This window comes from Lethenteron reissneri, chromosome 41, assembly GCF_015708825.2.
Source record: "Lethenteron reissneri isolate LAM-NWPU_2019-01 chromosome 41, ASM1570882v1, whole genome shotgun sequence".
Lineage (NCBI taxonomy): Eukaryota > Metazoa > Chordata > Hyperoartia > Petromyzontiformes > Petromyzontidae > Lethenteron > Lethenteron reissneri.
This window is the reverse complement of record NC_083819.1, coordinates 8,259,927-8,279,378: the sequence shown is the minus strand read 5'-3', so window position 1 is coordinate 8,279,378 and position 19,452 is coordinate 8,259,927. Positions and strand designations below refer to the sequence as shown.

Genomic DNA, 19,452 nt, shown 5'->3' with positions numbered 1-19,452 from the left:
AGACATCATCTTGGGCGAGTGATATCCGAATCAGTGTGGCCCTCTCGCCTTCACCGACCCGCACTCACCGGCATGGTGAAGTATGCTCAAAGAACCCTCGTCACCGACGTAACGTGGGTGCAGGCCAGGGAGTATGCCGACCAAGGCATGCAAGTTGGTGAAAGCCTCGCCGTCTATTGGGCCTCAGTACCCGCGTGGTTTTGTTGGCAGGTCAAGCGCCGTTGTCGTCAGCATGCGCTGGCAGTGGTGGTACAACGATCAGCACACTGCCAATGCTACACACCTGGCAAGCTGAATTTGATTCTCGATCATGGCTAACATCAGCGGCTAGTAATGTCTAACCTGGTTCTGGGCCTCCCCTAGACGAGCTCAGCCTTAAATACGTGTTCGGTGTGGCGTGAAGGCCTGTAATCCAAGGCGAGGGTTGGTGGACCACCGCAACAAATGTTGCAAAACTCCCTTTCCGTGAGCGTCGAGGTACCATAACCCTGGTGCGCCAGGAGAAGGCAGTATAGCAAAGTCGTGCACACCGCCTGGACGGGATGTTTGCGTCTCCTCCTCGCCCACGTGGCTTTTCTGCGATTGCTCCCGTTTTGTTTCCCCGCGCGCAGGCGAATAACACGTGAATATATAGAGAGAGGGCCGCAGAACTTGGGCAATCGTGGGCGCCGGTTGCTTTCCGCATGGCTGGTTACTGCTGGCTGGCTACATACGGTGCGAAAGATATTCAACGTCCCGTACATGCACCACCCCCACCCCCGTCGTCTCTGGCTCCTTCTCCGGCCTCTGAGTCGTCCTCTCTCTACGAGAGCGAGCCAATACTTTGCGGTGACGCATTTCTAGTTGACGCTGTTATTATTTTTGTTGTTGTTATTTTTACGGTTGTTGTCGCGTTTTAAAGAATAGACATGGGGGGAGACAAAGGAGTGGCGCTGGACACACCCCCCCCCTCCCCCTCGTTAGTGGCGTTGTGATATCTCAACCTCGGGAACCTCTCCCCCCCTCCCCACACACTTTTCGCCAAGCTGCACCGACCAGAGCGAAAGAAGGCCTTCATCCAGCAGTGGATCGTCGGCAAGTTGCCTGTACATCGCGAGGCGTACCTCGACTGCGAGCGACGCACATCGGATCGTGTCGCGGAACGATTGGGAGTGGTTCTTGCAACGAGGCGGGAGGAGAGAGGGAGGGAGGCTCACACGATCACCCGGATTGCCACTCGCGCCCGTTGCGACTTGTCCCGGAAGACGGCCACAGTAGTGGGTGCTCCGTGTACGCGTGCGTGTACACGTGGGTGAGCACACTCACGTGTACACGTGGGTGGGCACACGTGTACATGTGAGCACACGTGGGTGAGCACACGTGTACAAGTGAGCGAGCACACGTGTACAAGTGAGCGAGCACACGTGGGTGTACACGTGGGTGAGCACACGGCCGTGCAATTGCTGCTTTTTTGCTGCTACAAATGAGTGTGACACAGCCCACGGGTGAATTCACCCAACATTAACCGTGCTCATCCACGACAGGACAGAGAGAGTTCTACACTCGTTACCAACAGAGCCGGCGTTTCGAGTCTGTCTGAAGCGGTCTAGATGAACATTAATTGATCACGCTGATTATGATGATGGTTCGGGTTGATTTGATCAGATAGGGAACTAGTGGTATTGAAGTAGGGCGCTTAGTTAAATTGATTGTGTAACCGAAGATATATTTCGAAACGCTGCATCATTAATCATGCACGCACTCACGTGTGCTACAAAGACAAAGACCCCCCTACCCTCTGGATGGTTGCGCAGGCCGTTGGGGCAAGTGCTCTCATCGCTCGCACTCGCACGTGCACGAAGCGATGATTGCGTGAGCCACGACGTCTCCGCACGGTGCAGGGCGACACGAGGAGGAGGAGGAGGTGGGGGGTACACACACCACATGGGTAACCTTGCATCTCGTTAATATGCCGAGGTGGAAGGCGCGGAGTTACGTTGAGTGACTGCGACAGGCGAGATCCGGTTGCGGGAGCGGAGAAAAATCACGAGGGGCTCCCAGAGCTCGCGGCGCACAGAGCGCGGGGAACGAGAGAGGGGGGGGGGGGCGAGAGGGGGGGGGGCGAGAGGGGAAGTCCGCAACGGGCAGCCGGGCAGAGGCGGCGCAAGGGAGAGCGTTGCGGGTGGGATGATTGGAGGGAGGGCGAGAGCGAGGGGGAGTGAGCGGCGTGAGAGCGCAGCTCGGGGTCGGGCTTGTGGTGAACTCGAGGAGGAGGAGGATGAGGAGTGAGGCAAGGGGGTCGGGGTGAGGTTTCGGTGGGGAGCGATATGAAGGTGCCGAGATGGGGGTGGGTTGAGGGGCAGGGGAGACGTAGAAAGGGAGCGAGGGGGGAGCAAGGGGAGGCTGGGAGCACGAGGCGAGGAGAGAGGGGGGTGAGGAGCAGGAGAAAGGTCTGGGATGGGGAGGTAGAGAGCAGGGAGGGGAGGGGGGAGCAGTGCAGGAGGGGAGAGAGGAGCGGAGGGGAGCGGTGCGGGAGGAGCCAAGCGCTTCTCAGCCTCTCTCACCTCCCGCACGCTTTCCTACTCATTCCCCCACCCCCCACTCTCTCTTAACCCCTCCCTCTTTTCTCTCCCCCCCCCCGCTCCCTTCTTCTGCCACCTCTCCGCTCTCTCTCCCTTCCCTGCTCCCTCCCAGCTCCCCATTCTCCTCTTCCTGTCTCCCACCTCTCTCCCTCTCTTGCCTCCCTCCCTCCCCCTCTCTCCCTCCCTTCCCTCCTCCCCCGCGGTCCCAGTCTCCCCGCGCCTCCGTCGCCCGTTCTCTTTTGCTCTCCGCTCACTCCATCTGCAGCCTCCCCCTGCCTCCATCCTCCGAGCTGCTCCAGGGCTCGTCCGGAGAAGGGGCTGCAAGATGGAGTGAAGCTGCTGCTGCTGCTGCTGCAGGGAGTCTTCATCTTGGCACCAAGGAAAGAGGAGGAGCAGGAGGGTAGGGGCTGGCATGGGCTCTGCGGGTCACTCTGACACCGGTTAATGGGATGGGACTGCAAGATTAAAGGGGAACACATGGGATTTCAAGCGGCACAGCGAAAGCGAGAAAGAGATTTCTCGCGTTATCTTATCTTGCTGACCCAGCCCGCGCTGCACCGCTCTCCACGGTGCCTTGATATGGATGGAGTCCGCTGCAGGAGATCTCAAGCGTGAATCTGTGATGTGTGACACGGCGGTCGTCGGGCGAGTGCAAACTTGAGAATGAGAGAGACCGGCGGGCAGACGGGCAGGCAGGGTGGACAGCGAGGCGCTCAGAGGAAGCAGCAAGCCAGACAACTGATCCTCTCATCAGTCAGACAGCCCACGAGCCGCATCAACTCATCGGCCACCCAGGCACCTATCCGGCTCGCCATCCAGACAGAAATTCAGACCAGCGCAGTCGTCTGATCTGTTCTACATCCAGTTCGCCATCCAATCTGACTAGCTCTAATCCATTCGCAATCCAGCCGTCCAACCAGCAATCCAGTCCCAGCTAGCTGTACATCCACTCGCCATCCAAGCATCTTTACAGCCATCCAATCCAGCTAGCCGTATACATCCACTCGCCGTCGCAGCCGTCCCGACCGGTTTACTATCCACCCAGTCCATTCATCCATCCAGGGATGCATTCACGGCCAGCCATCCTCCCATCTTGTTGAAACGCCACCGAGCGCCCCGAGTTGAAGAAGGCGGCTTTGCGAGCGTGAAGAAGACAGGGGTAAGGGTTGAGAGAGAGGTGGGGTGGGGGGGTTTGGGTAGCGGGGGGGGGCGTGGGTGCTCTGGCGGCGAGGCCAAGGATGAACGCGCGATCGGCCACCTATTCCCTATCAGCGACAGCGAAATCTCTCGCCGGGCTCCGGGCCAGCTTGAGATAATTACCCGCGATCAATAAACCGGCGCGATATCTCAAAAGTGGTTGGCCTGGGAACCCCCCCCCCCCCCCAAAAAAAAAAAAATCAAGAAACATCTAAAAGAGGAAGAAAAAAAAGCGAGGCATATCCGAGCGTCGTATATGCACACGGATTCGTACAGCCGCATACCAACACTCGCGTCAACACGTACACACACAGTTACGTACACCTAGACACACATCACGAGCCGGGGGGGATCGGGCACGGACAGGCAAGAGATACGCGCAAGGCTTCTGCTGCTGCTGCTGCAGCAGCTCGCTTCGCCACGCGGGCGTCTGAACGGGAGAGGTAGGAGGAGGAGGAGAAGGAGGAGAGGGATGAGTGGAGGGGAGAGCGCGCCCACGGGATGAGAGCAGCAGCCGGATCCAGTCGAGCAGAGCGAAGCGCAGCGCTCGGCGAGGAGCACTGAGAGCTCCGCGCGACAACAGCAGTGGAGCACAGGGGGGGCCAAGGCATCCGTAGCACGAGAAAGAACGAGGAGCGCTGAGCGGGGTAAGGGAACGCCACTCTCTGCTTTGTCAGTGCTGGATAGCGAATTAATGCAGCTGCTGCTGGACAGCTGCTGATGCTGCTGCTTGCTTCACAAGTCCAGCGCTAACTCGACAGCAACAACAACAGCAGCAGCAGCAGCGTCACTACCACTGGTAGCGATAACTCTACTGCTGCAGGAGTGAACAAGCGACGGGATGTGGCACACGCCGTAGCGGACTCAAGAGGAGCGAGCGAGCGAGCGTTCGGGATTGCGCTGCGGAGCGGAGGGAGCGATGCTGGTGTCGAGCGGAGCGCAGACGCAGCCGCGCATCTGCATGTGACCACTCAAAGGTACGCGGCGTCTGTGTCTGTGTGTGTGTTTCACCACCTCCCCGCTCTGTGTGGCACAGAGAAGGCAACACACGGTAGCATTGCCTCCGTGTATTCGTAAGGCGTGGGCGCGTGTACACGTGTTCGTGTGTGTCGGGAGCGGTGGTGTAACGGTTAGCGCGCTGCGCTACGAGCCCGGCGACCCGAGTTCGAATTCCGCTCACGGTGAAGACCAGTGACGATTTGCTCAATTGGTCCTGCGCCTCCCCTGGGTCGACTCAGCCTAAAATGAGTACCTGGTGCGGTGTGTAAACATCGCCAATTAGGGAGACAAAGGCGGTCGGGCGTGGTGCTGACCACCCACTCCTTTTTGCGCCGTCTTGGCCTTAATAGCTCGTCGCTAACATAATTTGCCCCAACACTATGTTGAGGTTTACAGAGAGAATCTTTGTATTTTGGGGAGGGGTGGCGCAGTGGTTAGCGCACTTCCCCGACGAAGCAGGCTACCTCGGGTTCGTTCTCGGCCACAGATAACATCGCTTGGCGAGTGGAAACGAAATCGATGATGTGCTGTCCCTAAGTCGACTCAGCCTTAAATAAGTAGCTGGCTCGGTGTGCAGACATCAGGACGGGGAAGACAAAGGCGTGGCGCGTACCACGCCATCTCCTCGTCGTGCGCCGCTCCGGGCTTAAGAGGAGCTCGCTAACAGCAGGTGCCCCACGAGGCTACAATGCTGTTGGGGGTGGGGGGGGGATCGTTGTCTCTGTTACATGCTGCAGGTCACATGTCGCGGGGGTGATGTTTGCTCGAATCACGGTTGCTACGCACGGTGCAACGTACACGTAGCCGATATGTGTAATCATATACCGTAATAAAAATAATGACATTAAAGCTTTCGTGACTGCAGGAATTCATATTCTTTTGGTCTTTCGGTAAAGCCACGTGGATAGAAAAATAATACAAACCATCACGACGTTTCGATCGCAACACAAGCAATCGTCATCGGGTGAAAAACAAAAGTAATGCCATTTATTCTACCCGGAGAGTCCGACTGAGTCTTAAGACTCTTTTCCGGCAGGGTCCTGCCATTGGGCTGTTTGGCCTGTGCCGGTCATCCGCCTTCCCGAGTTTATTTATGCTTATTGAATTGTTATACCTGCGCGTGCCGTTGGTGGTCCAAAAAAGTGTTGAAATTCACGAGCTTTCACTTATCCGTGCTGCACAATAACCTCCGTCCGATACGAAGATTACCGGAGAGCCTCTGTACTTATCGCGATGGTTCAGACGACAGGGCGACGTGTCGATCTGCACGTAGTTCCACTCGCAGCGTGCGTTCTTGGGCAGTGGGAAAGTGGGGGCGGGCGGGCGGGTTAGATCAGTTCTGATATCACTCGCTACCCACGCCCGATGTTCGCCGTGGCCGGGAATCGTTAGGTCAGGGGCTTCGAGGTTCGTAGCGCAGTGTGCGCGATCCACTTGCGCCACCACTCCTATACAGTCTGGATATGTCACTGGGTGGTTGTGGTGTTCTAACGCCGCGCTGTAACGCGAGTGCGCATCGAGACTGAGGTTTGATAACTGAGAAGTGGGGGGGGGGAGGTGTTGTAACCATCCCGTGGTGGGGTCGGGAACCCCGATGTGCGGAATGGGATCTCGCGGTGGGGTTAATGACACCAGTGGCTGGGTTCAATGGACGCTGCTCGCGGTCCTCTCTCTAGGTGCTGCGCTAAGGCACGAAGCTAGATGATTAGACAGGGTGTTGATTGGTCGCAACTTTTGGAAGGTTGTGTCGCGGACGCTGCTGCTGTTAGTCGCATACAATCAGCTCCTTGATGTATACAACAACAACGAGGATGACGTGATGTGTTGTTAATCGCGTCGGTGCTGTTGTTGACACCTGTGCCATCATCGCGTCGTGAGATCGACCCGCGTCCGTTTGGCCCCAAATGCAAGTCGCTCGGCAACACGACGAGGGTGCGGGAGGGAGCCTCTCGAATCGGTTCGAGCAGACGGCTGCCGCTCGCTCGTGAGTCACTCACTCATCGCCTGCTGCTATGTGCGGGGGGGGGGGGGGCGTTGGTGTGGCGCCGATAATTGATATCTGGAGAGATGATGGCGTGCATCGGCAAAGTGAAATGTTCAATTACGGGACCCGCGGTAAATTGGTGTTTGTGTCTCGCTCTCGTGCGGTACGTACCGTCTGGCCCAATTCTCACATCGTAATCACCAAAAGTCGTGCTTTATTTTTTTGTCTCGCCTCGGTGTTTGCAATAATAATGTCGATAAATGGATGCTCTCGAAAATTAATACTTCAATACAGGCAAAAAATAAAAAGCGTCAGCGTTTTCTTAAAATGTTTTACCCGTGTGATAATTATTCACCAAGTCTCTACGATTTCCTCCCCCCCTCCCCCCGCCCCGTAGACATTCGTGGTAAACAGATACACACGCGCGCGCACGCACACAGCAGATATAGTGATCGCGTGGATGTGTTTGGACTTTTCCACAAATTGTGCACGGGAGGCTTTGACCAATTAAACTCGGAGCAGTAAATCAAGCGAGACGTGTCTCCTCCACACTACGATAGCTCCAATCGCGTCTAATTGGCGTGCTGTTTGTTGTTGTTCCTATTATTATTATTAGTGTTGTTATTTGCATCTCCCTTCTGTTCTCGGAGCACCGCTCTACGTGACCTAGAAAATGTCTCGCACCCACGCCGACCCGAGGAGATTTTCACAAAATCCAGTCTTGGGAAATGGCAATGATGGGCACTGCCGCATGCGACTCACTGGCGTTCCGCAGGACACAAAGCGACCTAAATGCCTTCAGGGTGGCCGAGTGACGCGCTTTCTTGGGACTGGCTGGCCAGGTGGACCCACCTGTTTGGGTGTCCCACCTTTGATAAGGGTCAGCCAGGTGACCTATCTTGCTGGGGCTGGCTGGCAAGGTGATCACACCATGTCTATGGTGGCGATGTGTTCTGCTCTCGTTGGGACTGTCCAGGTGACTCACCTTGCTGCAGGAGTCAGCGAGGTGGGACATCTTGCTCGGGGAAAACTTTAATGTGACCCACGTTGTCTGGGAACAGGCGGGCGACTCGCGGTATTGTGACTGGCCACGCGATTTGCCTTGTTGAGACCAAGCAGGCAAAGCGCCGAGCTGGGGCCAGACCTGTGACCTGCCTCGCTGCAGTCACGCACAGCAGCCATGCTGATCTCAGCTGCTCCAGAGACACTTTAATACGATGGATTATATTCCATTGAGCTGCGAGTGTCGACGGAAAGTGCGTAATGATCATCACGCACTTCGCAGCAAGGTGATGATGGAATATGAATAGCCAATATCACGTCCCAGCGTTACAAGCGCTCTGCAGTAATGGATAAACCTGTCATCTCACCTGATTAAGGTGTCCCAAAACAGGGCCCTCGTTTATAATGTCGTTTTGCTTTTAGAGAGCAATGCTGTCCTTTGAAATATGTGCCAACAATGCGCGTGTTTGATTTTGATAATCCATTCAAATGTGAATGTTAAGTGCGTGGATGGATATGATTGTTGTTGTTAATTCTAGACTTGAAGCTTTCGTGACTGCAAGGAATCATATTCTTAGGTGTTTTCGGTAAAGTCACTTGATGCAGCTGATCTGGCTGTGACTGTCCCACCTGATGACGGAGACTTGTGTTGCCTCCGAAACGTCGTGATCTTTATTTTTATTTTATTATTTTTATTAATTTTGATGTTTTACCTACGTGACTTTACCGAAAACACCTAAGAATATTGTTGTTGTTGTTGTTTTGGACGGGTGTATGTCATACGTGAGTCTACCTCTGAGCACTTTCTTAGGTCACTCTAGCAATTGATTACTGCCGTCCAATACAATCAAGCCGCGTCACCATCACACGGCAGTTCTATCGTTACGTACGTTGGAAACAAAATCAAGCCACCTCATGCTAATGGCAATGACAGATCTAACAAAACAGTCAGTGTGTGTGTACACTCTCACGCGTACACCGCAGTTGTGTACACTGAGTGAGTGTACACCACGTGAGTGTACACTACGTGAGTGAGTGGACACTACGGGAGATAGTGTACACTACTGTGGTGTACACGAGTGAGTGTACACACACTAGTTGTGTACACTACGTGAGTGTGTACACTACGGGAGATAGTGTACACTCAGGGAGTGGGTGTACACTCGGTAGTGTGATAATTATTGTGTGATGGTTTGGTGTTCTGTGTGCCTCCGCTATTAAATTGATTGAGTGTACACGGAGCAATACAAGTTCGTGTGACATTTAAGCAACGTTGGGCGCCCTCGCACATTCCGAATATTCGCGACGCATTAGCATCGCATTTTAACAACCAGTGCGGCGTGGTTATACCATTAACACAGCTCGTATTGTGATCAAATATCGCGTTCCATTCCATTAACACCACGTAATGATTTTTTTTTCCAATATAAAATCGCGCACTGCCCTCCAGAGTCGTCAGACGTACAAATTACGTAGGTATAAGATGGATCATAATCCTTTAATCAAAGAAATATAATGCTCCGTTGCATATCCTGACCATTTGTAATTGATGAGCGCGCCAGCGAGCAGTAATACAGCTGTGTGAGCTGCAAACAGCAAGACGGATGGCGGCCGCGGTGGAGGAGGAGGAGGGCTTTCCCTTTGCAAGGACTTTAAAAAAAAGCGTAGAGGTCTTTGGCTCATATCGCTGAAATGTGAGACTCCGAGTAGGGAGGGGGGCGTGCCAGTGCGTGCGTGCGATCATCCTCACGCACCGAAGGGGCACCACTCTGCACACCCCCCCCCACCCCCTGCTCGTGGCACAAGTGAGGTGCGTGGTCCTCCCGAGCCGTGCGCTCAGTGGGATCGTCACTTGGAGTCGTGTTCACGCGAGAGAGCCTTCGGGAGGGCTCCCTGTCGCCGGCTCACCGCGGGGTAAATACGACAATAGTAGCCTCGGACACCAATGTGTGGACAATCACGCCGTGACCCGATGCGATGCCATTATTCGCTCGCCTGCTATCAATTCTGTGTGCTCATTGAGAGCATCGGCAAGGCCTTGCTTCCTTCCATTGCCCTTCCCAGTGTTGCGCTGACTGCGTATCCATTGCCTTGTATATGGACGAGGGGTGAGTGGGCATCCCTCCGTGCGCCCGAGTGTGTGAGACGTTACACCGCACAGATCGGTGTTACGCGTGCCACCGATTGTGAAGGGTGCGTTTACATAAAAAAAAAGACAAAAATTGGTAATCGGCGGTGTTGTGTCTACAGTCAGTGATGGGTCAGAGTCGTCAGACCAAACGGTGGAAAAAAAATCTCTAAACAATAGTGTAGAAGAAGAACAACAGTGCTTTGCCACGATGTGGAAAATCCACAATAACCACGCCAAGGAAATGGGAAAGCTGCCCTTGTCCGCGGTGGCCAAGTCTGTCCGTGCGTGCGTGCGTGCGTGCGCCTGGCGTGCTGCGTGCCGGTGTGAGCGTGGCGCCGGCACAAGACGCCACCTTCCTAAGGACAGGGTCAAACAAGGCGCTCAAAGTGATGCATCTCCTGCATCACAGTCCTAATGCGCTGAGTTTACGTAACGGGGGAAATGTTATCTGGGACATTTGATGAAGAATGTGAACGGACTCATAGGTTAGATAAATATCATTACCGCTTAATGGGACATTTTTTTCAGTATTAAAGTATGTAACAAAAAACAAGAATATGTTTTACTCTGTCTGGCAATGAAACAGACTAGGCTGTCTCTGGTGTAGGCCAATCAGTTTCAAAAGACATTGCATATTTTGAACATCTTAACACATCTCGTTTCATTGCCAGAAAGAGTAACCCTCTTAAAAATGTGTATATCATTACCGCCTGCTTGCATAAACACAGTGGTATGTATGTGAAATACATAATGACAATAATGTACAGCCCTGTGTGAATCCACTACCGTACACATGCGTTCCCATGCCATGTTTGTTTGATCATACTTCACCATGTAGGTCAGTGCAGTTTTATCATCAGCCACGGTTCATCCAATTTCGAATCATGGCCCTCCCCATGTCGTCGCCACCTATGCTGCAATGCCGCAATCTATCCCACTCCTGCATATGGAAGTTGTTTTGCCATACTTCACCACACTGGTCAGTGTGGCATAGCGATGTGGGAGAGAGGTGCCCAGGACCGGTTTCAGTTATTGCTTGCCACTGATGTTAGCCGTGGCTGGTGTGGAAATGCGCACGCGTGCGCGTGTCAAAAAAAAGCACGTGGTTTTAACGCAACAGCGCAACTCGTGTTCTGTGTCTCGACACGTGAATTAAACTTGTGTGTTTTGGTCCAACATGCTACTTGGCTTTGCCGACCAATTTTCATGAAACAGGATTTGTTTTAGTAAGCTCTGGAAAGCGTTCAGCCTTCTGGGTCTCATCAGCTTAGCAATTTGTAAATCATTGAGAGCAAGGCGTGAAATGTGCCCAACGTTTGGCTTCCGGAGTCACGGTGACTGACCACGCGTTAATTTGACCTGACAGTCTAGCCCAGACAGACAAGGCAACGTTCCCCCGTATAGTCTCAACAGACTGGAGGAGCAAGTGCTGCTAGCGAGCATAGCTCACGAGGGGGTGGGTGACCGGCACCACGCCCGGTCGCCTTTGTCCCCTCGTAGCGATGGTTACGCACCGCACCAGGTACCCGTTTGCGGCTGAGTCAGGGCTCGTGTCATGATCGGTGTGGGAGCTCCGAATTCTAAGGGGGCCCAACTCTCCCGATGCCCCTTGCCGTGCCACACGTACCACGTAAGATATATATGCGTACAGATATACCAACACAAAACAAAGATGCCCCGTATAGCCTTAACAGACTGTTGGGGCAAGTGCTGTGGAACGGTACACGAGGGGGTGGGTGGCCAGCCCCACGCCCAACCGCCTTTGTCTCCCCCAGTGGCGATGTTTTTTACACACCGAACCAGGTACTCAATTGAGGCTAAGTCGACCTAGGGGAGGTCCAGGACCGGCTCGGATAACCGACCCTGGTGTTGGCCGTCAGCGCGAAACAAAATTCTGGTGGCCGCGTTGGTAGTTGCAGTGCGCTAACCGCTACACCACCGCCACCCCCGCAAGACGGACAACGCCACCACGCACACACACACAGGCGCTGCGTGCAGGACGGGCGGTACCTTCCCGTGATGGATGGCGAGCACCCCCTGCTGGCGCCGTCTGCCCACACTCAACCGCCAGCGATCCGTGCCAGTAGTTGGCCGCATTGCCAAAGGGCGCTGCTGCAAGCAAAGCCTGCTGCTGCTGCTGCTCGCTGCTGTCCCGTCATGGCCGAGAGCCACGGATATCCATTCGGCCAGGGAGGTCTGTTCGCGTCGGCTGGCCAGGAATTGTTTTTTATCGTTACCCAGCACACCACATCAAGTATAGCTCTCGCTATGGCTAGGACTGACAGTCAAGTGACGCCTCCTTCATTCTATCGGCAACAGGGGCGTTATTCAGTGATCCATTTGTCTCTGTGCGAGACTGTGGGGCTGTGTGTGTGTGCCTCTATGTGAGTGTGCGGGTCACTATGTGAGGTCAGGGCTTCACTGTGTCCGGGCTCGTCCGGGTCATTGCCCCAGCAAATAACTCCGTACACGCGACACAACGCGTCCCTTCGCTTCTGCCGCTACGGCTGTGTCTACTACTCACGTGTCATCTACTCCGGTCCAGAAGCACCGCTCAGAGCCCACACATTCTGGCACTGTAAACCCCTCTTTCAGGACACATTGCGTGGAAGCCACGGTGGTTGTAGTGGTTGGCGCACTGCTCTTTAAGCCTGGCCATCTTCAATTGATTCCCGGCCAACATCAGTTGCAAGCAGCCCTGTAACGCGATCTTGGTTCGAGCGGAGTGGGCGGTGGGGTGTGGAACAAACACCCACGCGGGTACGACACTGCACTGCCATTTGCTATGAGACTTCTAATGGGGGTTCAGCCTTGAGCGGGGTGAGGGGGGAGGTTTCACCCCCCTCCAGTCTCCCTGGCACGACGGGGCTGGCTGGTGGGGGTGGATATCCGAGCTGGTTTGGGGCCCCGCGCACTGTCCGGCGAGGTTGGTGAAGTATGGTCAAACGGTCCACGTGACCCCGCGCGGCAGTGCGGGGTAATGCCTTGACCCAGCGGCGGATTTGCCGAAGGGGCTGTCTGGAGACGACACTGAACGAAGGCGACCTCCTGGCGCCGCGGTGGCTGGCGAGGCAAAGCGCGCGTCGCTCACGGCGGAAGACGCCGAGAGGTCTCGAGGGCCACCCGCGTTTGAGCATCGCCTCGACGCGATGCGCTGGGTCGTCCGCAATGATCTACGTTAGGGGGGGGGGAGGCGGTGGGGTCATCCGCACTCGAGCATCTCGTGTGTCTCTCGCAGGGGGCTCGCTCTGTCAAGCCGTCCGGCGACCGCTCGGCAGCTCGGTCGTCTCACCGTGCCCCGCCTTACGCCGCTCGTCTCGCTTATTTTTTTACGATCAGAGGAAACAAGAAGATGCTCGCTGTAGTCGGCACTTCGCTTCGTTCATCATTTAGTTTTTTTTTTTCAATGCTTTGCTTCATGTTTTCTCCCCCCACCCTTTTTAAATTAAATATTTCATAACAGATTCCACGCTCTGCTCTCCTCTTTCTTACCCCTTCCTTTTCTCTATACCCCCCCCCCCCTCTCTACCCCCCCTCTCCCTACTCTATGTCTATGTTCCCCATGTTTTCTACGTAATATTTTTTTTCTCTCCCCTGCCGTCCGTCTATCCTCCTCTACATCTCTTCTCTGCCTGCGATCACCACCAGAGTCGCTTCTCGAGACCCGCTCCTCTTGTACCGGACACGGCGATCGCCTGTTGTCCTGGTCCCGTGTTTCTTTTCTTTCCTTCTTCCCGTCTGCTTTGTTGGACGCCACTCACAGGCGCAAGAGCGCGGATTTGTAGCTCACGGATGGTGCCGCGTGACTCAGCAGGAGACTGCGTGGAACGCGTGGCAACTCTGCCCGAGCCCGGATTATGTACTCCGGGGGAGGTTATCGAGTGGCTTTCTTTCCGTCCCGACGTAACTCCGCGCAAACAAGGAGCAAAGCTGGGATCAGCGACGTCGCCCTTAATATTCAAGGCACTACTTCGGCGCTGTGGACACACAGCTGCCGTCACTCAGAGCTAACGTAACAAATCACGCGTTATGCTAATACACGGGCAATTAAGATCTGGATGTGACACGTGGTCACGGTCACTCGTTATTGCAAACCCGCCATGAGGGTAGGGAGTGGGGTCAGACAACTAAATGCATTTGATGTACATACAAATACAAAGATCGCCCAGTATAGCCTTAACAGAAATGTTGGGGCAAGTGCTGTTAGCGAGGACCTATGAAGGCCGGCACGGCACACGAGGAGGTGGGTGGCCAACACCACCCCTGGCCGCCTTTGTCTCGCTCGTAGCGAGGCTTACACATCGCACCAGGTACTCATTTGAGGCTGAGTCGACCTAGGGGAGGTCCAGGACTGGTTCTTATTTAATCATCACTGGTGATGGCCGTAAGCGAGAATCGAACTCGGATCGCCGGGTTCGTAGCGCAGTGCGCTAACCGCTACACTAGCGCTCCCCACACGCACAAGCAAAGGCAAAGATCGTCCGTGTAGCTGTGCCCACTGTTGGGTCAAGTGCTGTTAGCGAGCGCCTATTAAGGACCTCCTGACGCACGATAGGGGTCAAGTGGACAGCACCACGTCCGGCCGCCTTTGTCTCCCCGGTGCTGCTATTTACATATCGCACCCAGTACTCATGAAAGGCCGATTCATGCTCAGAGATGCCCAGGACGGGATTCGATATAATTTGTCGATACCGCAGGTTCGTTCAGCTGTTTAGCGGTGGCCGCGGTATAAAACCCGAGGTCACCAAATGTGAGGTTTCCACGGTCCTTTATTAAAATGTTATATTTCGACTTGAACCTGGTCTGACGGCACGTGGGACTTCATAATCAATCGCTACTCCAGTCGGCCCTCCTTCCAGCCGGTCTCCATGGACCACAACGGGAAACAGCGAAATACGACTGGGCAAATATAACACGGTGGTTAATTGTCCCAGTGAGTGCAGCTGTAATGTGCACAGACGGCGACTCTGCCCAACAGCAGCAGCAGCAGCAAAAGCAGCCACTCTTGAACTGCGTTGTGCTCCACAGACTGCGCTCTCCCCCTTCACCAATGTGCGCTGAGCACCGCGGCGATGTGTGGTCAATTAGCGGCGACGTACCGCGCGCGGCTTGGAGGAGGGCCTCATTCACGTGCGTCTCTATTGAATTGGACGAGAGGCACTCTGAAGTGGAATCACGTGGTCGCGCACATTCACCCCCAGGCGCTGCCCACTCGAGCCTCGTTCCTACTTCAGGGTTACAAACTTGGGAAACAGAAAGCACGATCGCCATTGGCGTCTATTCACCCCAAAAGAAAGATCAACAACAACCCCGCAAGCTCAAGGTCTCCCCCGTTGAACGAGGGACGGCCGCCGACAGGGCTGGGTGCCGTCGCCGGTGATGAAAAGCCAGAGACGCCGTGCGGCGGCAGCGGTCCCGGCTTTCATCGGGGCAGCTGTCTGCGAGGTGCGTCCCGCGGTGGCCTTGCGAACGCGAGTCAAAGGGCGCTCTCCGGGAGCGCCTTTCAACGCCGCGGGTTGCCCGCGTGTCCGCGCTCCCGCGAGGGGGCCGGGTGGGGGGCGGGTGGCGAGGGGGAGGGGGGGCACTTCCCACGGGCCGCAGGCTGCGTGGAAAATTCGCAGTGGCGCAGTAGCGCGCCCCCCACGCCCCCCCTGCACGTGAATAATCGCCGAGGCAATGGAGAAATCTGGAGCTACCGCTTGGAGGGAATATTGAGCCAGATGTAACAGAAATATTTTCCATGAGATTTTTGGGTGGGGGGAGGTTATTCGAAAGATGTATTCCCCACGTTGTCACTCACTACATTGGGCTGTAATTGAAAAAAAACTCATATGATACCGACATTTTGCTCTGGGCTTGGCAGGCTCAGCGGGGACGGAGGGATGTCAAACAGGTGATGACAGCGCGATGACAGAATGGGAATGCCACAACAGCAGCGGCGACAGCAGTGACCCCACGCTTAGGGTGGTTACCTCGCAGTACATTGCGTCTTTTGCTGTAACTGATCTACAGACGGTCCATTCCAAGTGAACGACTACAATAACAACAAAATGTAAATGTGAACAATTATGCACAGTTAATTAAAGTAATCATGGAAATAAAATAAAATAATAAATCACGACGTTTCGGATGCAACGCAAGTCTCCGTCATCAGGTGGGACCGTCACAGCTAAAATTACTGCATCAATTTATTTTATTTCCATTATTACTTTTATTAACTTTTAATATTACTTTTTTACCTACGTGACTTTACCAAAAAAACGTAAGAGTATGAATCCTTGTAGTCACGAAAGCTTCAAATCTAGAATTATGCACAGCCCCCTTGATCAATCCACCACTTGGTCCATGAGCAGCCCAGGCCAGAAACCACACCTGGCGGTTACACCTGAAGGTGGCATCACTTTGGCGGCTCCAATTTCTTTACGTGGCCAATGACAGTGAATTTACGTGATAATCGTCTGACGTGAGTTCGGTTATCACGTGATGATTCGCTCTCATTGGCCGTGTACATAAAATCTGAGCCCGTCAAGTTTCTGCGACCTTGGGTGGCACCGATTTCCGTCGTGGCCTGTGGACTCGGTGGATGAAGATGCCATGGGAGAGATCTCGGTGGGGGTTGTTTGACTACACCACACCGGTCAGTGCGGCGAGATGAAGTGGAACCCTGGACCACCAGTCAACCCCAGATGGTATGAGTTTAATAATAATAACAAATGGGAACAATGAAATTAAACACATTTTACATGGGGAACCGGGAAGAGAAGAAGACATAACAGGGAATGGCTTGTCGACATTAGAGATGTGGTGCTTGAAAGACGTGGCACTACTTGACCATATTGGCACAAAGCAGAGAAAAGTGGAAACAAATGACGAAATGTGCAGTGGCTACCCACGGGCTATCTACCTATGGATTGTGATGATGATGAAATCTGGATACTCGGTACGGTTATGATTGTGACAAATTAAAATCTTTTCCAGCCAAGTTGCTCAACGGTAAAGCGAGGTTGCCAGTTCAAATCGTGGTTGAAGGTTAACTCAGCCCTCTCAACACAGAGCCCCCCTTACTCTCCCACTTCCCCTGTTGTAGGAATGTGTAATTTCCACCCCTGGCTCAGGGTCGAGCCCTTTGCTTGAGTTTCTCGCGGTTTCAGCCGCCCATCCTGACCGCCACTCTCGCTGCTGCCCTTGCTCAGCAGCGATCGGCCACGTGCCGCCTGATCAATTGGACAGACGTTCAGGTGTTTGATGTTCAGGTGTTTGATCATCTTCCCGGGCGGAGTGGCTGTGCGCGCTCGCTCAGCTGGTGAGCTCGTTGGTCAGTGGGCGTTTGCGCCATCAACATGCAGGCGAGCGGGCGGGCGGGTGCTGAAGCTCCCAGACTTGACAAAGTCCGGGAGCCATGAGGCCAAGGCCGATGTCAAGGCCCTGTCGCGGCGTGTGACGTCACACAACGTTAGCGGAGGCGAGCTCATGACGTGTGACATCATCGCCTCGGTCGACAAGGCTTACGTGCTAAGTGATGGGTTTTTTCGTACGTTTTGGGCAACAGTTGGATAAACTGGGCCAGCTTTCTCGAGGAAAGGTCCCTAAATAGCAACACAACTGTACACTGACGTATCGTGCATCCTGGATCATCTTTACGAGAGTTATCTGGACCGCCCTCTCATACGGAGAGAGCTCGTACATGACCTCTCGTAACTCTGATTACACATGACCATTGGGAATCATCCAAGCCCTCAAAATCCTCAGACTGAAGCCAGAGCCCAGACGCCAAATTAAGGATTTTTTAAAAGTCAAAAGTTATTTCCTGCTCAAATAAGCATTGAGGTGGTGCTGAGAACGTGTTGAGATTTCCACATTCCAATGGCAGGGGTGAGCCTCTCCACAGGACAACCACTGCTGAATTGAGTCAATGCCCAACCAGGATTTGAACTCGCAACCTTTCCTTATTGCGAACCTGCTCGCGCTCAGGTGCTGAGGCACCGGCCCGGGATGAGGTGACGGACGATGGCCTAGAGCACGATAGAGTGTTCTAGGCCGGCCTAGGGGCTGAGGGCCAGGCTCTAGGGCCCAATACTGAAGGCAGCTCTGCATTGTGTGTGGGGCATTGACCCCTGCAGCAGGGCCCAGCTCTCTCCCCGAGTGCTCACCGCGTCTGGCGAGGCTGCTTAGGCCCGTGCAGATCAATATTGATCTCTATCCCGCGCACAGCACCCAAAGTGCATTCCCATTAGGCGTCGGTCTGGTTCGAAACTAATTTCAATTTCGCAGTCGTGAGTATAAACATTATCTTTTAATATTCGGGCGAAATTATCCGGGCCCTTACCGCGATGTTTGCGCGGGCATGTGAAGGTGGGAGTCACATTGGTTTGAAAAATCTGCCGGTCACGTTGGGTTAAGAGGGTGTCATTAAGCTGAACGGCAGATGTGAAATGTCTCTCTCGACCTATCTGTTTTGGAATGTGTTGCAGCTGGAAAGTCTGTCTGGATCGTAAAAGCAGTGGAAGACACTGCCGACGTGACGATGTTGCTGAACGACTCGTGCCTAATTTCTTTCCAAATAATTTAGCATTTTCTCATCGCCGTGGACGGTTCCTCAGGCTTCGTCATTCACGGTGCACGCTCGCAACGCACAGAACCGCGGACAGCGACCACTGCCACTGCTGAGCGCGAGTCTCCGAGTAATTGGGTTACGAGGCAAGGGGGTAATTCGTGGATTTTTTTTCCCACCAAAAAAAATGTTAGACTCGCTTTGCCGCTTGTTAATCATTTCCATCCTAAAATGTTTTAAATAACGAGCAGGCAATTCCACGTGCAGTGACCACCAATTTCAATCTCGTTGGCGATAAAGTTTTCTCAACAAATCCTGTTAGCCGCCAGGACTGCACGCCATCCCTCTTCTTGGCAGTAATGCGACGTGACGAATGTTGTTTTATGCCCCTGTCGGGTTGGCATTGCGCGCGGAGAAGAGCGAATGCTTAAGGAGCTTTTGCTTCGCGTCATTTTGATAGAACCCCCCTCCCCCCCCCGAGTGACCACTACCCGTTTAGGTTGAAGCAGAGATCGACATCGCACGGCACGGCCACCCTGCACCGCCACCCCCCCCCCCACCTCTCCGTTTCTGAAACGTCTTCCATTCGCTGCAGTCGTGAACGACAAGAGTCACTAACGCGTGGTTCTCGTGTTATGCGCGATGTTGGAGAAGGTGCTAAGCAGGTCAGCAGATCACAGTTTTCTGCGGGGGGGGGGGGGGGGCATGGTGCCAGTCGTGGTGTGTGCTGTTGCCTGGCAACCAGAGGTTCGTGGCCCGAGCAGCAATGCCCGGGTCACGCAGCCGAGCGAGCGGCGCACGTGCGCGGCGCCGCGCGTGCCGCGTGTTGCAAAGGGTTCGCGGTTCCGGTCAGAGTGGCCGCCCTGGTAAATTCTCTGGGTGTATTAACCATGAATACGCACCGCTTGCTCCGCAGCGGACGTTTAAGTTCCCCGTAAAATATTTCGATACAGCGTGCTCCGTTGTGTGCCAGTGTTACGATTGTAATTTGCAATAAAAAAAAATACTTGCAATTTTTTTTTTTTTA

At 54.2% G+C, this 19,452-nt stretch overlaps 1 protein-coding gene across 3 annotated transcripts in view; it reads left to right on the top strand.

The window, feature by feature from the left end:
- The first annotated feature begins 2,622 nt into the window (after window positions 1-2,622).
- Window positions 2,623-19,452, top strand: part of LOC133352618 (leucine-rich repeat and fibronectin type-III domain-containing protein 3-like) — a 40,526-nt gene continuing 23,696 nt past the window's right edge. For 2 of the 3 annotated variants that reach the window (XM_061568373.1, XM_061568372.1), the window contains exon 1: window positions 2,623-4,735. The gene's annotated coding sequence lies outside the window, so the exon portion shown is untranslated. Of the gene's footprint in view, window positions 4,736-12,762; window positions 12,801-19,452 lie in introns of those variants that run through there. The other variant, XM_061568374.1, reaches the window with a different exon arrangement.